The sequence below is a fragment of the Canis aureus genome, chromosome 28 (assembly GCF_053574225.1).
Source record: "Canis aureus isolate CA01 chromosome 28, VMU_Caureus_v.1.0, whole genome shotgun sequence".
NCBI classification, from domain to species: domain Eukaryota; kingdom Metazoa; phylum Chordata; class Mammalia; order Carnivora; family Canidae; genus Canis; species Canis aureus.
The window spans coordinates 24,826,610-24,842,070 of NC_135638.1; the positions used below are offsets into that span (position 1 = coordinate 24,826,610).

The following is a 15,461-nucleotide window of genomic DNA, read 5'->3' on the forward strand; positions in this document are numbered from 1 at the left end:
GAGAAGTGACTCAGCAATGAGCTCCCCAATCCCCAAAGTATGGGATATCCCTTTGCCCCAGTACAACTGCTTCAGTCCTGGCAGGGGGAAGTATAAATCATTCTAATTGTGCTTCAGAGAATGCAATGGAAATCAGTTAAAGTTAGCACCAGAGACAGTCCTGAAAGACATTGGCTTTAGAGAGAAGGTGTGGAAACAGAAGCTGGAAATAAGTAGCCTTACTACTACAACTATGGGACAAAAATGAGATTTTAAGGTTGAATCTCAGATCTTTTTGTATGCACTCATTATGAGCTCCACAGCCTGCCTGCATAATGGTAGTCAGGAAAAGGAACTGGATACAAAATGATTTCTTCTCCTTATCTGAAGCCTGAATGGGCTAGTCCAGTAGTTCCCCAGCTGAAGCATTTTAAAGACTAAGAATGACCTCCATGAAAGAATTTTTGGGCTATTCATTCCCATTTGCTATCCAAAAGTCTTAAGAAAAAATAATAGGTAACCTCCCTTAAGTTGCTCTTATTTGCCAGGCACTCTGTTTTTTGTGGGGTTGTTTTCTTTTTTTACATATAAAATTTAATTTAATGCAAAAAATCTTCAGTGTCAAATGCTACTAATAATTCCAGGATTACAAAGGTAGGAGGCAGAGGATCACTGATCCAAATGCAACCCAGACAGCTGGCCCAGGCCTGTGTTTTCAGACAGCAGGGTTAATTTCCATAGGGACAATTACTTACTGCTTTAGCTAACACCAAAGCATATATTTCTACAGTTCCTGTTTTAACTAAGAAAAGCATTATTTCACATCCTGTTTAGAACTGGATTTTTAGGGGATTTTTTGTCATTTAATTTTTTACTTAGTTCTACAAACATGTATTGAGCAACTACTTAGTGTTCATCACAGTGATTGTTGCTATGAGAACACAGCATCTGCCCCAGAAGAACTTGCTATCTTTGGGCAAAACACAATGTGTAGAGATGAAACAGCCATACTATTGCAATATACTACATCAGCAAGTACAAGAAGACAAAATACCAGTTACCTGTAGAACTAGAGAACACAGAGTAAGGAGCTGCATTGAAAGTGGTATTGATCTAAGGACAATTTATCAGGAAGTCTTTGTACTCTCAGCCATCAGCACTTGCAATGGTACTTGGATCAGACTTTCTCTTAGGGCTGGAAAAAGCACAAATCTTGAACAAGACCTGAACAAAGTATGGAGCTTTGAGTGCTTGAGAGGAATATGTAAGGAGGAAGGGACAGAGACACAGAGAAGAAAGAAGTGCAACAGAAGATGCCAAAAAGGCAAAGTCTATCTACATGTTTCTACTGATGTGCTTAGAAGGGTCTAGGTGGGCAGAAAGGGAACTTGGGACTCTCCTTCGTGGAACCACAGTGACTTTCAGTTACTCTGATCAGTACTGACACTGTTCCCCTGTCTCTGCCAGACACTGCATCTCAGAGCAGTCTTTAACTTCCTAGGGACCATCCTGGGATCATCTAAGTATTTGTTTTAAACCTCTAGCATTCACCCAACAAACTCACTTGCCCACATCCTTCTCAACAGCCTCCACTCTCATCTGGACAATTGGTAATAGCTTCCTAACTGCCCCACCTTTTTTCAGGGTCACTCTGAACCAATCTCTTCTACATAACACAAACCACCTTCTCTAACGTATAGATCACATCATTACTGTTACATCTTCATCATCATTGCAAGCACTGCCATATGGTAGGAACTATGCCAGAGCCCTTTAACTTATATAATTTCATTAATTTTCAAACACACAAACATCAGCTTTCTTATTTTGCAATGAAACTGAGACATCATCAAAAGTCACATAGGTTGTTAAAGACAAAATCAGTATTTGAATCCTGGTATAACTCCAGTGCCCATCTTAGCCCCTTTTCTATTCTACCTCCAATTTCCCTGTTCAGAAACGTAGTTTGTAAGGCAATGGAGAAGCATTAAATGTGTTTGAACACATTGTTTTTTCACATGAAAAATTTTCCTTCTAGATCTCCCTACCTATCTGAATTCTCCCCAAATTCCATCTCCTCCATGAAGACTTTTTTAAGCCTGAAATATACTTAATACCTCTGTGCCCAACCAGATGGTGATAACATCTGCTCCAAGAAGAAAAACAGTACAAGGGAGAGTATGTTTTTCCGATTGCTGCTTTTATTTTGAAACAATCCTAAATTTGCAGAAAACTTGGAAGTATACTACAAAGCGTTTTTTCCCTGAACCCTTTGAAAGTAAGTTGCTCCATTATGCTGAGCTTCAGAGTGTATTTCCTCCAGAGATGGGCATTCTCCTAATAACCACAACGGGACCCTCATAGTCAGAAATTAACACTGATAACCACCATTTAATCTTCAAGCCCCACTCAACTTGTTTTCCCCCAATAACACTCTGCATAGGAAAAGCATCTGGGACAGAATCACATGACTGGATTAAGTTTTCCCTTCTGTTTCATTTCCTTCAGTCTGAAATAAGTCTGTCTTTGATTTTCACGACCTTGGTACTTTTGAAGATTTCAGGCCAGTTATTATGCAGAAGCTTTCTCAGTTTGGGTTTATCTGACATTTCCTCATGACTAGAATCTGCTTGTTCTGCTTTGGCAAGGAGCATCAGAGAAGGCTTCTATGTTCTCAATGTTTCCTATCACCACTGGCACCAGACCTGTGGCTGATGTTCATGGTGATTAGCTGTTCGAGAAGGTATCTGCCAGGCTTCTCCACTGTTTTCTCTTCAAGCGCTTTGTAGAGAGGCACTTTAAAATTTGATTATGCTCCATTCTTCATAAAACTTTTATTTGTATATCTACTTATTTATATTAATATAGACTCATGGTTTCCTATTTTTATTCAATAGAGTGAATCTATTATTAGCATGTTTTATATTGATGCTAAATTTGTCCTATATTAGGCCAGTAGGAACCCCCTTCAGTTGACTTCTGTGCCTTTTGACATGTTCCATTCATTTTTTTTTAACTACTTTCTGGCACAAGAGGAAGTTACCAACTCGTCTTGTATTTCCCTTGTCCCCCTCCTGGAGTTAGCCATTTCTCCAAAAAGTCCTGGTTCCTCTTTAGTGAAAATAGCATTTAGAAGCTGGAGATATGGGTACCAGGTGAGCTCACTAGTACCAGAGCTAGGAAGCCTATTCATGCAGATACATATATGTATACGTTCTTAAATTTACATGACTATTTTTGCATCTACTTTTATATTGAAAACCATAGGTTTCTATTAAGGAGTATTTTAATTTTATTTTTATTTTGTCCTTTTCCTTGTTTATACGTCCCTTCTTTGGCACTGAGAAACCAGTTTCCCATTATTTGAAATACAAAATTTATTTGACCAATCCCTAGTATGTAACCCATGCCCACCATGCCCCTACTTGCACATGCACGCACGTGCACACACACGCCCTTCTCACCTTAAATAGGGCCTCACCCTATTTAGGCCCTAAAACCCTGTACCAAGCCACCCTACCCATGTGGAAACCCTTCTTAATTTGCTCAAGCTCTGACACCCAGACAAGCTCTGAGTACTCATCCATGTGGCACTCTTCTCACTGCACGTAAGTTCTAACACCCATCACCTGACCAAGCCCTCCATATGAACAGCTTCATGACCCTGCCCAGGTTCTATATTTCTACACCCCATGCCCAAGCAAAGACTCCTACCTTGCTCTGCCCAATTTTGTGATTCTAGGACTGAATAGTTCCTAAAGGGAAAGGAAGAAGAGAAAGGGGAAAAGGAAGCAGGTATATACTTTGAAGTAAAATAAATCTGTCAGTCCTTATTGCTGCCTAAGAGCTTCATCAACTCTGACAAGCTACTGACCTTCTCTGAGCTCTTTTTTCCTAAGAAGGCACAGGATATAATCCAAAAAAGGAAGACATTAGAGTTAGACCTCGGTTTGAAACTTGGTTCTGCCATTATCTTAGTCTATTTAGTCTGCTATAACAAAATACCACAGACTAAGTAACTTGTCAACAGAAGACATTTATTTCTCATAGTTCTGGAGACTGGGAGTCCAGGATCAGGGTGCCAGCATGGTCACATTCTGATGAAGGGCCTTTCCCGATTTGCCACGACTACCCACTTCTCACTTCTCCTCACATGGTAGAAAGGGCCTAAGAGCTTTCACAAGCCTCTTTTATAAAGCTATTAATCACATTACTGAGAGTTCTACCGTTGTGGTCTTATCTCTCAGAAGCTAACTATCATCACATTGGGAGTTAGGATTCCAACATGTATATTTGGGACAAGGACATAAACATTTAGACCGTAGCAGCCACTGACTAGTTCTGTGACCTCAGGCAAATCCCTGGCACTCATTTAAAAAATGAGAATTGTTGTGGAGATGAAGTGTGATCATATATATAAAGCACCTGTCAATGGTAGGAATTTGGATGTTGCTATTGCTATTTGTAATGGAGATACCAAGGACCTCTGTTATAGGGTTGTTGTATTCATAATAAGAGATGTGAAGTACCTGCATTCAATAAATGCTTACTATATAATTATCATTACATTCCACAAAGGAGACATAAGTAATATTTCCGCCTTGTTATTTTTGTACATACATTTTCTCAATTAGGTTGTAAATTTTTTGAAAACAGGAATCTTATTCTCATTTTGTATCCTCAGTAATGCCTAGTGGATTTCTTGGCATATATTTTTTCACTAAATTAGTAGAGCTTTAAATCACTAAGATTAAAATTTGGGAGCCTTGCTCTATAGGCAATTTGTAGTAATTATACATTTGGGGGTATGGTACAGACATCAAAAGTGTTATTAAAAAATTAATTGGATAGTTCCATATAAAATGAAAATAGATAAGAATTGAAAGTAGAGATTTAGAAATTGTCTATTTGGTCAACTTTCTAGAATCTTCCACGTTTTCATGGCTCCTTTTTTTTAAATTTATTTATTCATGAGACATTAACAGAGAGGCAGAGACATAGGCAGAGGGACAAGCAGACTCCCCACAGGGATGCTGATGGTGGGACTCAATCCTAGGACTCTGGGATCATGACCTGAACCAAAGGCAGATGCTCAACCATTGAGCCACCCAGGTGCCCCTTGCATTTTATTTTATGTGCTGCCAAAGAGAGCACAAGATTTTTTTCACATTTGCATGTTTATCATGTGGTTTCAAAGAATCAGGGTTTGGTGTGGCAAACATTATTTGTTTTAAACGTGGGTGGAGAAATGCTTTTGTTTGTCATGTCTGGGTGAGTAGAGGAATAGAGACTGGGATTGAGCAGGGATTAGTATAAAGGCACTGAGTCACAAAACAGGTGCAAAAGGGGATCTAGAAGGAAAATGGGAGGTGCCCCAGCAGTCCATTTCCATTTGGCCTAAGGACCTGGTGTGAGATGGTCACTTAGCATGTCAACACCCAAGTGAAAAGGTCAAACAGCTGAAAAGTTGGCAAAACTCTACTTGTCCAGTTCAACCCTTTCCCCCCCTCCCCATATGAGCCACCTCTTACAGAAGAAAGAAGACAGAATGGGAATGAAAGAGCAGTGATTCTAGGGCCTTTGCTGTTGCACCTCTTCTTACCATCGATTAACAAATATAGTTTATTGCATTATACAAAGACTATCCCTATCCAGAGGGGCCATTGCTCTGTACCCCTGAGAGATAAAAGGCCTTGCAGAGTACTGTTGATTCATCTCCTGCCTTTGAAAGCTTTGTATTTCTTCCTAGCACACACTATACTAGAGGATAGGAAATCTTGAGAAATCCAAGTTTGAGAAAGTGTAGCTTTGTCCCTCTGAGGGAGACTATACATCAGGTTAACGATACTAAATGTCATAAATGATGGAGTCTAGCAAGCACTGTCAAACAAGCATCATTTCTTTTGTGATTATAGTGTTCTCTCCATTTCACTGTGCAATGGTTTAGAACCAGAGCTCTGCTAGAGGTACATCTGGGAAACAGGATATTTTTTTTTTTTTGGTCCAAATCATCAGCAATAGAAAGCCCTTGTTTAAATTCCTGTATTTATGAGACTACAAATTTCCCATTTTGTCACTTCCTCTAAATGACTCAAAGCATGATATCTGTGGTTGTGAGCTGTGATGTAGAAGGGATTTAAGGCCTTAGAAATATAAACAGAGCAGAATAAATAAGTACACTTGCTTGTATTTCCACACTTGCAAAATTTGAATAGACTTGAGATATTGACAGTGGAAACAGGCTACTGTCATTATAAAATGATAATGACAGAACATGAGCAGAAATCTAAAGATTGTAAATTTATAAATCCAAATCCTCTATCTCAGAAGGACATAACTGTAGGTTTTTATGGCCATGGAGCAGTGGGGGGTTTGTCGGTAGGCTGGTATGATCATCTCGAGACTGAATTTACAGATGAGACTTGTCTAGTTCATTTCTTTTACCCAGTTACCTATGTGTGTTTAAGGGGAGAGGTAATAAATACTTTCAGTGGGAAAAGCATAAGACTTGGATAATCAATCAGTTGGGGAATCACTTCCTGAATAATTAGATAAAATTTCTCGTTGCTCTTAGGTCATATGTATATAAACATTTAAATGGTTTAGAAACAGGGCAGCCCCAGTGGCTCAGCAGTTTAGCGCCGCCTGCAGCCCAGGGCGTGATCCTGGAGACCTGGGATCAAGTCCCACATCGGGCTCCCTGCATGGAGACTGCTTCTCCCTCTGCCTGTCTCTCTCACTCTCTCTCTCTCTCACTCTCTGTGTGTGTGTGTGTGTGTGTGTGTGTGTGTGTGTGTGTTTCTCATGAATAAATAAACATCTTTAAAAAATAAATAAATGGTTTAGAAACAGATATCACTGATGGTAGAGCTATGGTACAAGAAAACTGTGCCAACATATTGGGGCAAAAAGAAATTTCAGCTGACTCATAATGAAATACAGTTCTCCAAAGTGTAATGCATTAAATCAGGCCCAAATGTTGATTTCATGACACTATATTAGTCAACCCTTAGAGACAGGGGGGTTTCAGATGCATTTTGAAAAGCAAAGTATGTTAACGTCAGACGAGATGGTAAAATGTCTCGGGCCACTGTAATTTGAAAGAAAGTTTGGTTAATTTCACTGACTTACACTTTGTCTTAAAATTTTGCTTGCTTGACAAGATTGCACCTTTTTCCTTCTGAGTCAGTGTTCGGGGCATGTTTACAGACACCTTCAGGCCCATGATGAAGTGTGACCACTTAGGATGAACAGCCATAAGTGTGCAAGTATTGTGCATTGCTAGGATCGAACACACTGGTAGAACAGTTTGCAACAGCTCTTCTTTACTCTGACAGTCTAGTATCAAAACTATGCTTAACCCCCTTGCTGCTGATTTTTTTGCAAGATGACTTACTGTTATGACTTGGCACATGAACGGCACGTCCCATGAAGATAGTTGACCATTTTCTCTGAGTAGGCATAGGAGAATAAGCATTTTATATTTAGGTATTTTGAGTTTCTGGGTTCCTATGAAGGATAAAAGTAGTCAATTTGCATTGATTTACATATTTTAGTACCAAAAGCTAAATTTATTTTTTATTCAGTAGATATTTAAAGAGGCAGGGTAATCAACATAAAAGAAAAAAATAGATGATCTTATGAGTTTATGTTCTAGTTGTGGAGAAGAAAATAGGCAAATGAAGACGTAAACAAGTTAGTTACAGATTGTAGTAAATGCTGTGAAAGAAATAAACAGGATTAAATAGAATGGGATTCTTTGAAAGTTCAGGAAAAACCTCCTCAAAAAAAATTATAATAAGGCTATATAACCTGTCATGCAAAGGTCTCGAGAGAACATTCTAGGCAATGATCATTGTAAGTGCAAAGGCAGACTTATCTAGCTGGGCTTAGTTGTTTGGACAGGAATAAAGGTGGATTATAGAGTAAATAGAAGGAAGGGCAGTAAGATATGAGGTCTGAGAGATACAAGCCCTGAGGAAAAAAAAAAAAAGAAAGCCCTGAGGAAAAGATGAAAACTTGGGGGTTTGTGCTAAGGACAGTTGGAAGCCATTAAGCATTTGTAAGAGATATGATCTGATGTGATCTAAAGAAAAGCTGATTAACACCTGCTTTGTATGTTATATGTAGTATACACTGTATTCTTATAATAAAGTAAGCTACAAAAAAGAATGTTAAGAAAATCATAAGACAAAATGCATTTACAGTGTATTTGTTTTTTTATAAAACTGCATATGAGTAGAGCCACACAGTTCAAACCTATGTTGTTCAAGGGTCAACTGTATCAGACTTTAGAAGCTTGCAGAAAGGCTCCCACAGAGCCAGAATTCAGGCCTTTTGGAAAGGGCACTCCTTAGCTGATACTGGTACCTCAGGAGCTTTGAGCACACATCCTGTAGAGCTGAGATCAAGCCTCGGAGGATGGAGGGATTTGCTGCTACATGGTGCTGGTCACTCTGAAGTCGCACATTGGTACTGATTCTGATGGGGTAGAAAAAAACTGCAGATTACATCCAATTGCTATTACTAGAAGCAACTGATGCAGTCACAGATACATAAGGGGCAGCAGCTTCATTAGTAAGGAGTGAAATGAAAGTTGCTCTGGGACGTCTGGGTGGCTCAGTGGTTGAGTGTCTGCCTTCAGCTCCCAGTGCGATCCCGGAGTCCCTGAATCGAGTCCTGCATCAGGCTCCTTGCATGGAGCCTGCTTCTCCTGTCCCTGCCTCTCTCTGTGTCTCTCATGAATAAATAAATAAAATCTTAAAAAAAAAAACAGCTGCGCATATCACGTCCACTCATATCCTATTGGTCTAACAGGCATAAACAGGTTTAAGAATAAATATGACTAATATTTGGTTAGCATGTAACTCAACTGGGGGGGAGCAGAGCTGCACCAATACTCTTTAAGAATAAGCTACAGACTGCAACCACCCAATGTCTTGAGCACTAGTCCGTTTCCTTTCCAGAGAATGGGGAGACTGCCCATTAATCTGGCAGTTGGTTTGTTCGGGACACTCTCTGACTTCTGGCAATGCTCTGACTTCCGGCTTCACCACTTGTCCCTATCTCCAAAAGCAAAGAATTCTGTTATGGATCAAAGATACAATGTAGCCCTCATAGAATTACAAACTTAAGGGGACAGCTAAAGAACCATAAGTAGGACTTAACAGGAGTAAAAATTCTTTTAAGTTATCCTGTCTTTCCCCACCCTTGCAGGATCTGGCAGGACCAGGGTAAGGACATACAGAGAAAGGTGGCTTAGTAAAGTTCAGTTTTAGACCTTAGCAGGAAAGGGTGTTATCCTCCTTCTGTGGTCCAAGTGCTAATCTCAAGGGCCAGGATCAGATACGGTCCTATAACAAAGAGACTAAGCAATGTACCACTGACCTTGTTAGTGCCTGGGTCTTGTGCTAAAGGAAGCCAAAGGAGTTTGACATTCAAAAATAGCCCCTCTCAGTTCACCAAAGTCTGAGTCTGGATGGGGTTTGGAGAAAAGAGCTCTAGCTTGTAGTAGACATGATTTTTTTCCCAGAGTGTGTTCATAGCAGTAGCACTTTTGTATGTGTCTGTGTAGCTAAGCTGGGACTGTACTTCCCAGAACTCCCATCCAGTTGTGAGTTAGGATTGGTCACAGAAATTGTTGAAGATAAGACAGAGGTGTAAAGCAGGAGCTGGCCTGCTCTGATGTCTGAGTTGGGGGCTAGGCACTTGCAGCATTTCATTTTCACTATGTCCATGGAGCAGAAGTCTGGCCCATAGCTTCTCAGGTCCCTTGAATCTCCTCCCTTACCCTCTTCCAAATTCCAGCAGTTCTAGAAGCACAGGAGGTAGGCTCCCTCTGCATATACCCACATGGTGGAGGTCAGAGGCAGCAGGGGACAGGGAGATTGCACTTTTCCTCTCCCGCAGCCCTGCTGACCTGTGGTGGCTCCAGGCTCACCAGGAGATCAGAGGCAACACCTCATGATAGACTTGTTCTCCAGTTCCCACAGCTGTATAAAGCCTAGCCCCCATATTAAATCACGTTTTCCATATCCCTTGAACTTTAACACAATAAGCTAAGTTATGTTGTGGAGACAAGTTATGCCTAAACCTTAACAGCCAGGTTTTATTTCTTGCTCATGGTTCATCCACAGCTCTGTTTTGCATAGTCTTCATTCCAGGAACCAGGCTGAAGGAGCCAGCCTCTGTTTAGAACACTGCTGGCCATCATGACAGATGGAAGGAGGGGAACCAAACACTGCTCTGAAGGCTCTGCCTGGCAAGAGCCTACCACTTCCTACCACTTCCCCTCACACTTCCTTACCCAAAGCAATTCCAACAGATTGAACCAAAAAATGAGTGAACAGAATATGTTTGTGGGTTTTTTTCCCTGGCACCAAATACATGTTATTTTTCCATATCAGTTTGGCAATTCTCCAACATCAACTGGGTGTTCAACAGTTCATTTTGGGCACTCCCAGAGTTACTACAGACCTGCAGGTGAAGAGCTCAATGCCACAAGATTGGCCCAACTTCAACGACAACTGGAGTTCCCAGGCTGCCCAGCCAACTGCAAATTCAAGGGTTCCTATGAGCCCCCCTCCTTGGTTTGACAATTTGGTACAATGACTCACAGAACTCAGGAAAGCTCTTAACTTAACCAGGTTATTGTAAATGATACAACTCAGGAGGAGCCAGATGTATTGGACAGGGTATGAGGGAAGTAGCCCCTCCATCACTCTCTGAGCACAACACCATCTGTACGTTTACCAACTTGGAAACTCTCCAAACCCCATCATTTAGAGGTTCTTATAGAGATTTATTTACATAGGTATGATTGATTAAATCATTGGCCCTTAGAGATTGAACTCAATCTCTAGCTCCTCTCCCCTCCCTAAAGGTGAGGGAGTGAGGCTGAAACCTCTAATCATGTGGTTGGTATTTCTGGCGACTAGCCCCTATCCTGAAGCCATTTTACACTACCCCACCATAAGTCCTCATGGGTATACAAACGATAGTATATTCCAAGGATTTAGGAGCTCTGTGGCAGGAACCAGCTAGCTAGTCTGCAGAAAGTCAAGGATTCAGGTTTTCAGATCACCATGGTCTGGTGATGATTATTGTATTGTTCACTCAGCAGTGTTTTAGGGACCTGAACTGAGCACAAGCACTGTATTTGGAGTTATCTTAAAACCAAGTCATTATTTTTATTTTTAGTAGTTCTCCTTTGGGATCAAAATACTATATTTCACTTCAGCAACAAAATGATAAAATATTTGAGAAACGAATGAGTTGAATATTGATTGGGTCACTTCTGAATCTTAATACTCAAGAGGAAAATTATTTTTTTCACTCTAATATCTCAAAAATAGGCACACTTTAAAGTGGCTGTGAAGAAAATAAAGTGGCTGTGAAGGATTGATATCACAAGTGCTTGAGAAATAAAGGACTTTACAGATTATGTCCTATATGCTCATAAAACAAGATACAGTTTTTAGCTATGGTATACTCAGTATCCCTAATATAATGATGCCACCAGAAGGTTTCTCCTTGTGTTTCAAACAAAACTAACTTGACAACTTATAAGATCATTACTCTTTACATGTGAAATTGTTTATCTACTTTTCTCCTACTAGGCTTTAAGCTTATTAAGTGTATGAACTGTACCTTGTTCATTTCTGTATGCCCAGCAGTTATTATAGTGCCTCACATAGAGTAACTGCTCAATAAATGCTTACTTTATTGCCATATTTTACCTATTTTAGGATGCATGTTTTTTTCACATTTCGACATGTCTAAAATTGGGATGCATCTTACAATTGATAATGATGTAAGTTATGGTCAGCTAGGTTTGAAAATCTTCAACCGATACCTCCTGGTAAAATCAAGAAAGCACTAAACTCACAACATATTAGATTTAATGCAGTGTGGGTAACTAATAAGTTAGTAAAAGATTACCTTCCTCAAGTTGTTATGATATTTATTCAAACATATTTTATAAAGGGTGTCATGAATATGACCTTAAAAATCCTTTTACAATTCCACAGCCTCATAAATTATATAGTTTCATTCAATTTATTATCAGCTTTTTTTTACTTGTAAGAAATGGAATTTATCATTTTAGCCAAGTTAATTACCATTATTCTGCTGTGTAATTGAGAATTGGGCCCTTCAGATTCTGTTGTCCTTCTAATTCATTCTTTTACAATTTTCTCAGAAGTGCTAATACGTGTTTCACATAAATTTTTGTTTTTGTATTAACTCACTTATTATATATTGAGTGCACATAGTAACATATTCTGCTAAAAGCCATGGAGATTGATATTTTGAAATATCCCTGTTCCATCTGAGACCCTAAAGCCATAGGCAAAACCTCTACTAAGCAATTAGCATTTGTTTATAACAACCAACACTCTTCCAAGCTTTAGTAAGTAATCTCCTATTCTGTTTATGAATTTCAGTTTACTTATATGTATGTGCTGCCTTGTTTTGTCTAATTCATCACTCAAAAATTTGGTTGTTTTAATAGCTAGGGGGAGAAAGATTTCATTATAAACTGCATGACCATATTTGTTTAATTTGAAAGGATTTGGAAAAAGGAAAGAGGCATTTTAAAAACAAAAAACAACTGTATTTTGTGAGTGAGGTATACAGATGAAAGGAATAAAAAAAAGTTTGATTTTTAAAGAAATAGTCTGCTTTTTATAGTAGATGATCAGAAATGCCAACTGAAATTCTGCACTGGGCCATGTCATCATATGCAGCATGACAAACTTTTACATAATCCCAGTGGTCTGCAGATATCCATAAAGGCAACACCTTACACATAAAAAGAGTATTTAAATGTATCTACTCTTTCCCAGTTTTTTAAAATAAAAGTTTACTACAGGGACACTTGGGTGGCTCTATTGGTTAAGCATCTGACTCTTGATTTCAGTTCAGGTCATGATCTCAAGGTGGTAAGACTGAGCCCTATATCAGGCTCGATGCACAGCAGGGAGACTGCTTAAGATTCTCTCCCTCTGCCCTTCCCCCCACACCTTCTGTCTCTCAAATAAATAAATGAATAAATCTTAAAAAAAAAAAAAAAGTTTGTTATACATTGAAAGCCAAATATGGGAATAGAAGTTATTTTAGGTAAAGGTCAAGTGGTCTCTTATGAGTATTTGATATTATACTCTTGGCATTTATTCCAGGGAGATGTAAATTTATGTTTACACAAAAGGCTGTATAGGAGCACCTGGGTAGCTCAGTCGATTGAGCGCTAACTCTTAATATCAGTTCAGGTCGTGATCTTAGAGTCATGAGTTTAAGCCCCATGTGGATCTTGCCCAGCATGGAGCCCATTTAATGCTTCTCTCTCTTTCTCTCTCTCTTCCTCCCTCCCTCCCTCTCAACCCTCTTTTTCTTTTTCAAAAAGGAGTGGGGGATGTACCTGAGTGACTCAGTTGGTTGAGCATCTAGCTCTTGATTGCCACTAAGGTCATGATCTTCGGGTCCTGGGATTGGGCTGGTATAGGGCTCTGCAGGGAATCTGCTGGAGGATTCCTTCCTTCTTCCCTCTACCCTCCCCCCCCCCGCTCATATTCTCTCTCTCTCTCTCTCTCTCTCTCTCTCTAATATGTCCTTTTGAAAAGGGCTTATACGTAAATACTCAAATATCCCCGAACTGGAAAAAGTTCAGTTCCTTCGGTAGATGAATAATTAAACAAATTGTGGTGCATTCATGCCATAGGGTGTTATACGGCAATAAAAAAGAACTAATTATTGTTACAAGTAATTACTTGTATTATCTCAAGGGAATCATGCTGAGTGAAAGAAGCCAATCCCAGGAGGTTACATACTATATTATTACATTTATGTAACATTCTTTAAATAATAGAATTACAGAGGCAGAGAACAGATTAGTGATTTCTAAGGGTTAGGGATGATGGAGATAAGGTAGTGGGTATGACAATAAATGGTTCGAAAGACAAAGTCCTGTGGTGATGGAGTTCTATATCCTAATTGTGACAGGAGTTACATAGATCTGCATCTGTGATAAAGTTGCATAGAACTATACACACACACTGACCACCTAAAAATTGATGAGATAACCTGGTTATAATACTATCCTAAGTAAAGAGTACATAAGATCTCCTTGTTTTTTTTTTTTCAAAATTCTTGTGAGACTATAATTCAAAATTAAAAGCTTTAAAAAGTTATTCTGCATAGACAAGTGGAGCCATATTAAATCAAAAATCTGTGGAGCAAAAGAATCAACAAAGTGAAAAGGCAATCTACAGAATGGGAGAAGATATCTGCAAACCATATGTCTAATAAGAGATTAATATCCAAAGTATTTAAGAATTTTCTGTAACTCAATAGCAAGAAAATAACCCAATTAAAAAATGAATAAGAAACTAAATAGGTATTTCTCCAAAGATGACCTACAAACAGCCAGCAAGAGAATGAAAATGTGCTCACCATCACTAATCATCAGGTAAATGCAAATCAAAACCACAATGAGGCATCATACCTGTTAGGATGAGCATTATATAAAAAAAAGTATAGCAAGTAATTAGGTGAGGATGTGGAGAAATTGGAATTCTTGAGCAGTATTGGTAAGAATGTAAACTGGGGTAAGCACCATAGAAAACAGTTTGAACTTTCCTCAAAAAATTAAAATTAGAATATGATCCAGCTTCCCACTTCTCAGTATATATGCAAAGGAATTCAAATCAAGATCTTGAAGAGGTATTTGTACTTCCATGCTCATAGCGGCATTATTTACAACAGTCAAGAGGTAGAAACCACCTAAATGTCCACTGATGAGTGAATGAATAAAGAAAATGTGGTATATGCACACAATGGAATAATATCCAGTCATAAAAAGAAAATCCTGCCATTTGCAAGAGCATGGATGATTCTGGAGGACATTTTGCTAAGTAAAATAGGCTAGTCACAGAAGGATAATACTGCATGATTCCACTTACATCAGAGGCATTTAAAATGGCCAGCTTCATAGGAACAGAGTAGAATGGTGGTTGCCAGAGGCTGGGAGGAAAAATTGTGGAATTGCTGTCTGATTGGCATAGAGTTTCAGTCATACAAGATAGAAATGTACAATATTATGCTTATACTTAAAAATAAATTGCCCAGGTGGAGCCCCCTGCAGAATATTTCCAAGAATTCCCAGGAGGGTTTGCCTTCCTCATGCTCCCTCTCCATATAAACTGATTTATCTCTAATTATTTTTGGCCATTATCACTACCTTTCCATGATGCAAAAGTGTATAAGCCAATTCTTTTGTCCTATTTTAAGATTGCCATAAGATATTTACAATTAGAAAAGGAAATTTTAATTTGATCAGATTTGTGGAGATTATCCCAGGTCCATTGGATTCACTTTGCCACAGGAATCCTTTACTCTTTACTACCATCAGTCTCTCCCAGCCATAATGTCATTAAACCCCAGTCTGTTCTGTTCCAGAGTCTGCTCCAGAACAGGGAAGGGAACGG

The 15,461-nt window shown here is 39.1% G+C and overlaps 1 protein-coding gene and 1 long non-coding RNA gene across 3 annotated transcripts in view; one reads left to right on the forward strand and one right to left on the reverse strand.

Moving 5' to 3' along the window:
- Positions 1-15,461, forward strand: part of CPA6 (carboxypeptidase A6) — a 310,860-nt gene that overhangs the window by 170,977 nt on the left and 124,422 nt on the right. The window lies entirely within an intron of this gene.
- Positions 1-15,461, reverse strand: part of LOC144300215 (uncharacterized) — a 37,956-nt gene that overhangs the window by 20,381 nt on the left and 2,114 nt on the right. Inside the window, exons 2-3 of the long non-coding RNA XR_013366807.1 lie at positions 8,350-8,460; positions 7,376-7,488 (exon numbers count right to left, since the gene is read on the reverse strand). This is a non-coding gene — a long non-coding RNA (uncharacterized LOC144300215). The remainder of the gene's footprint in view (positions 1-7,375; positions 7,489-8,349; positions 8,461-15,461) is intronic.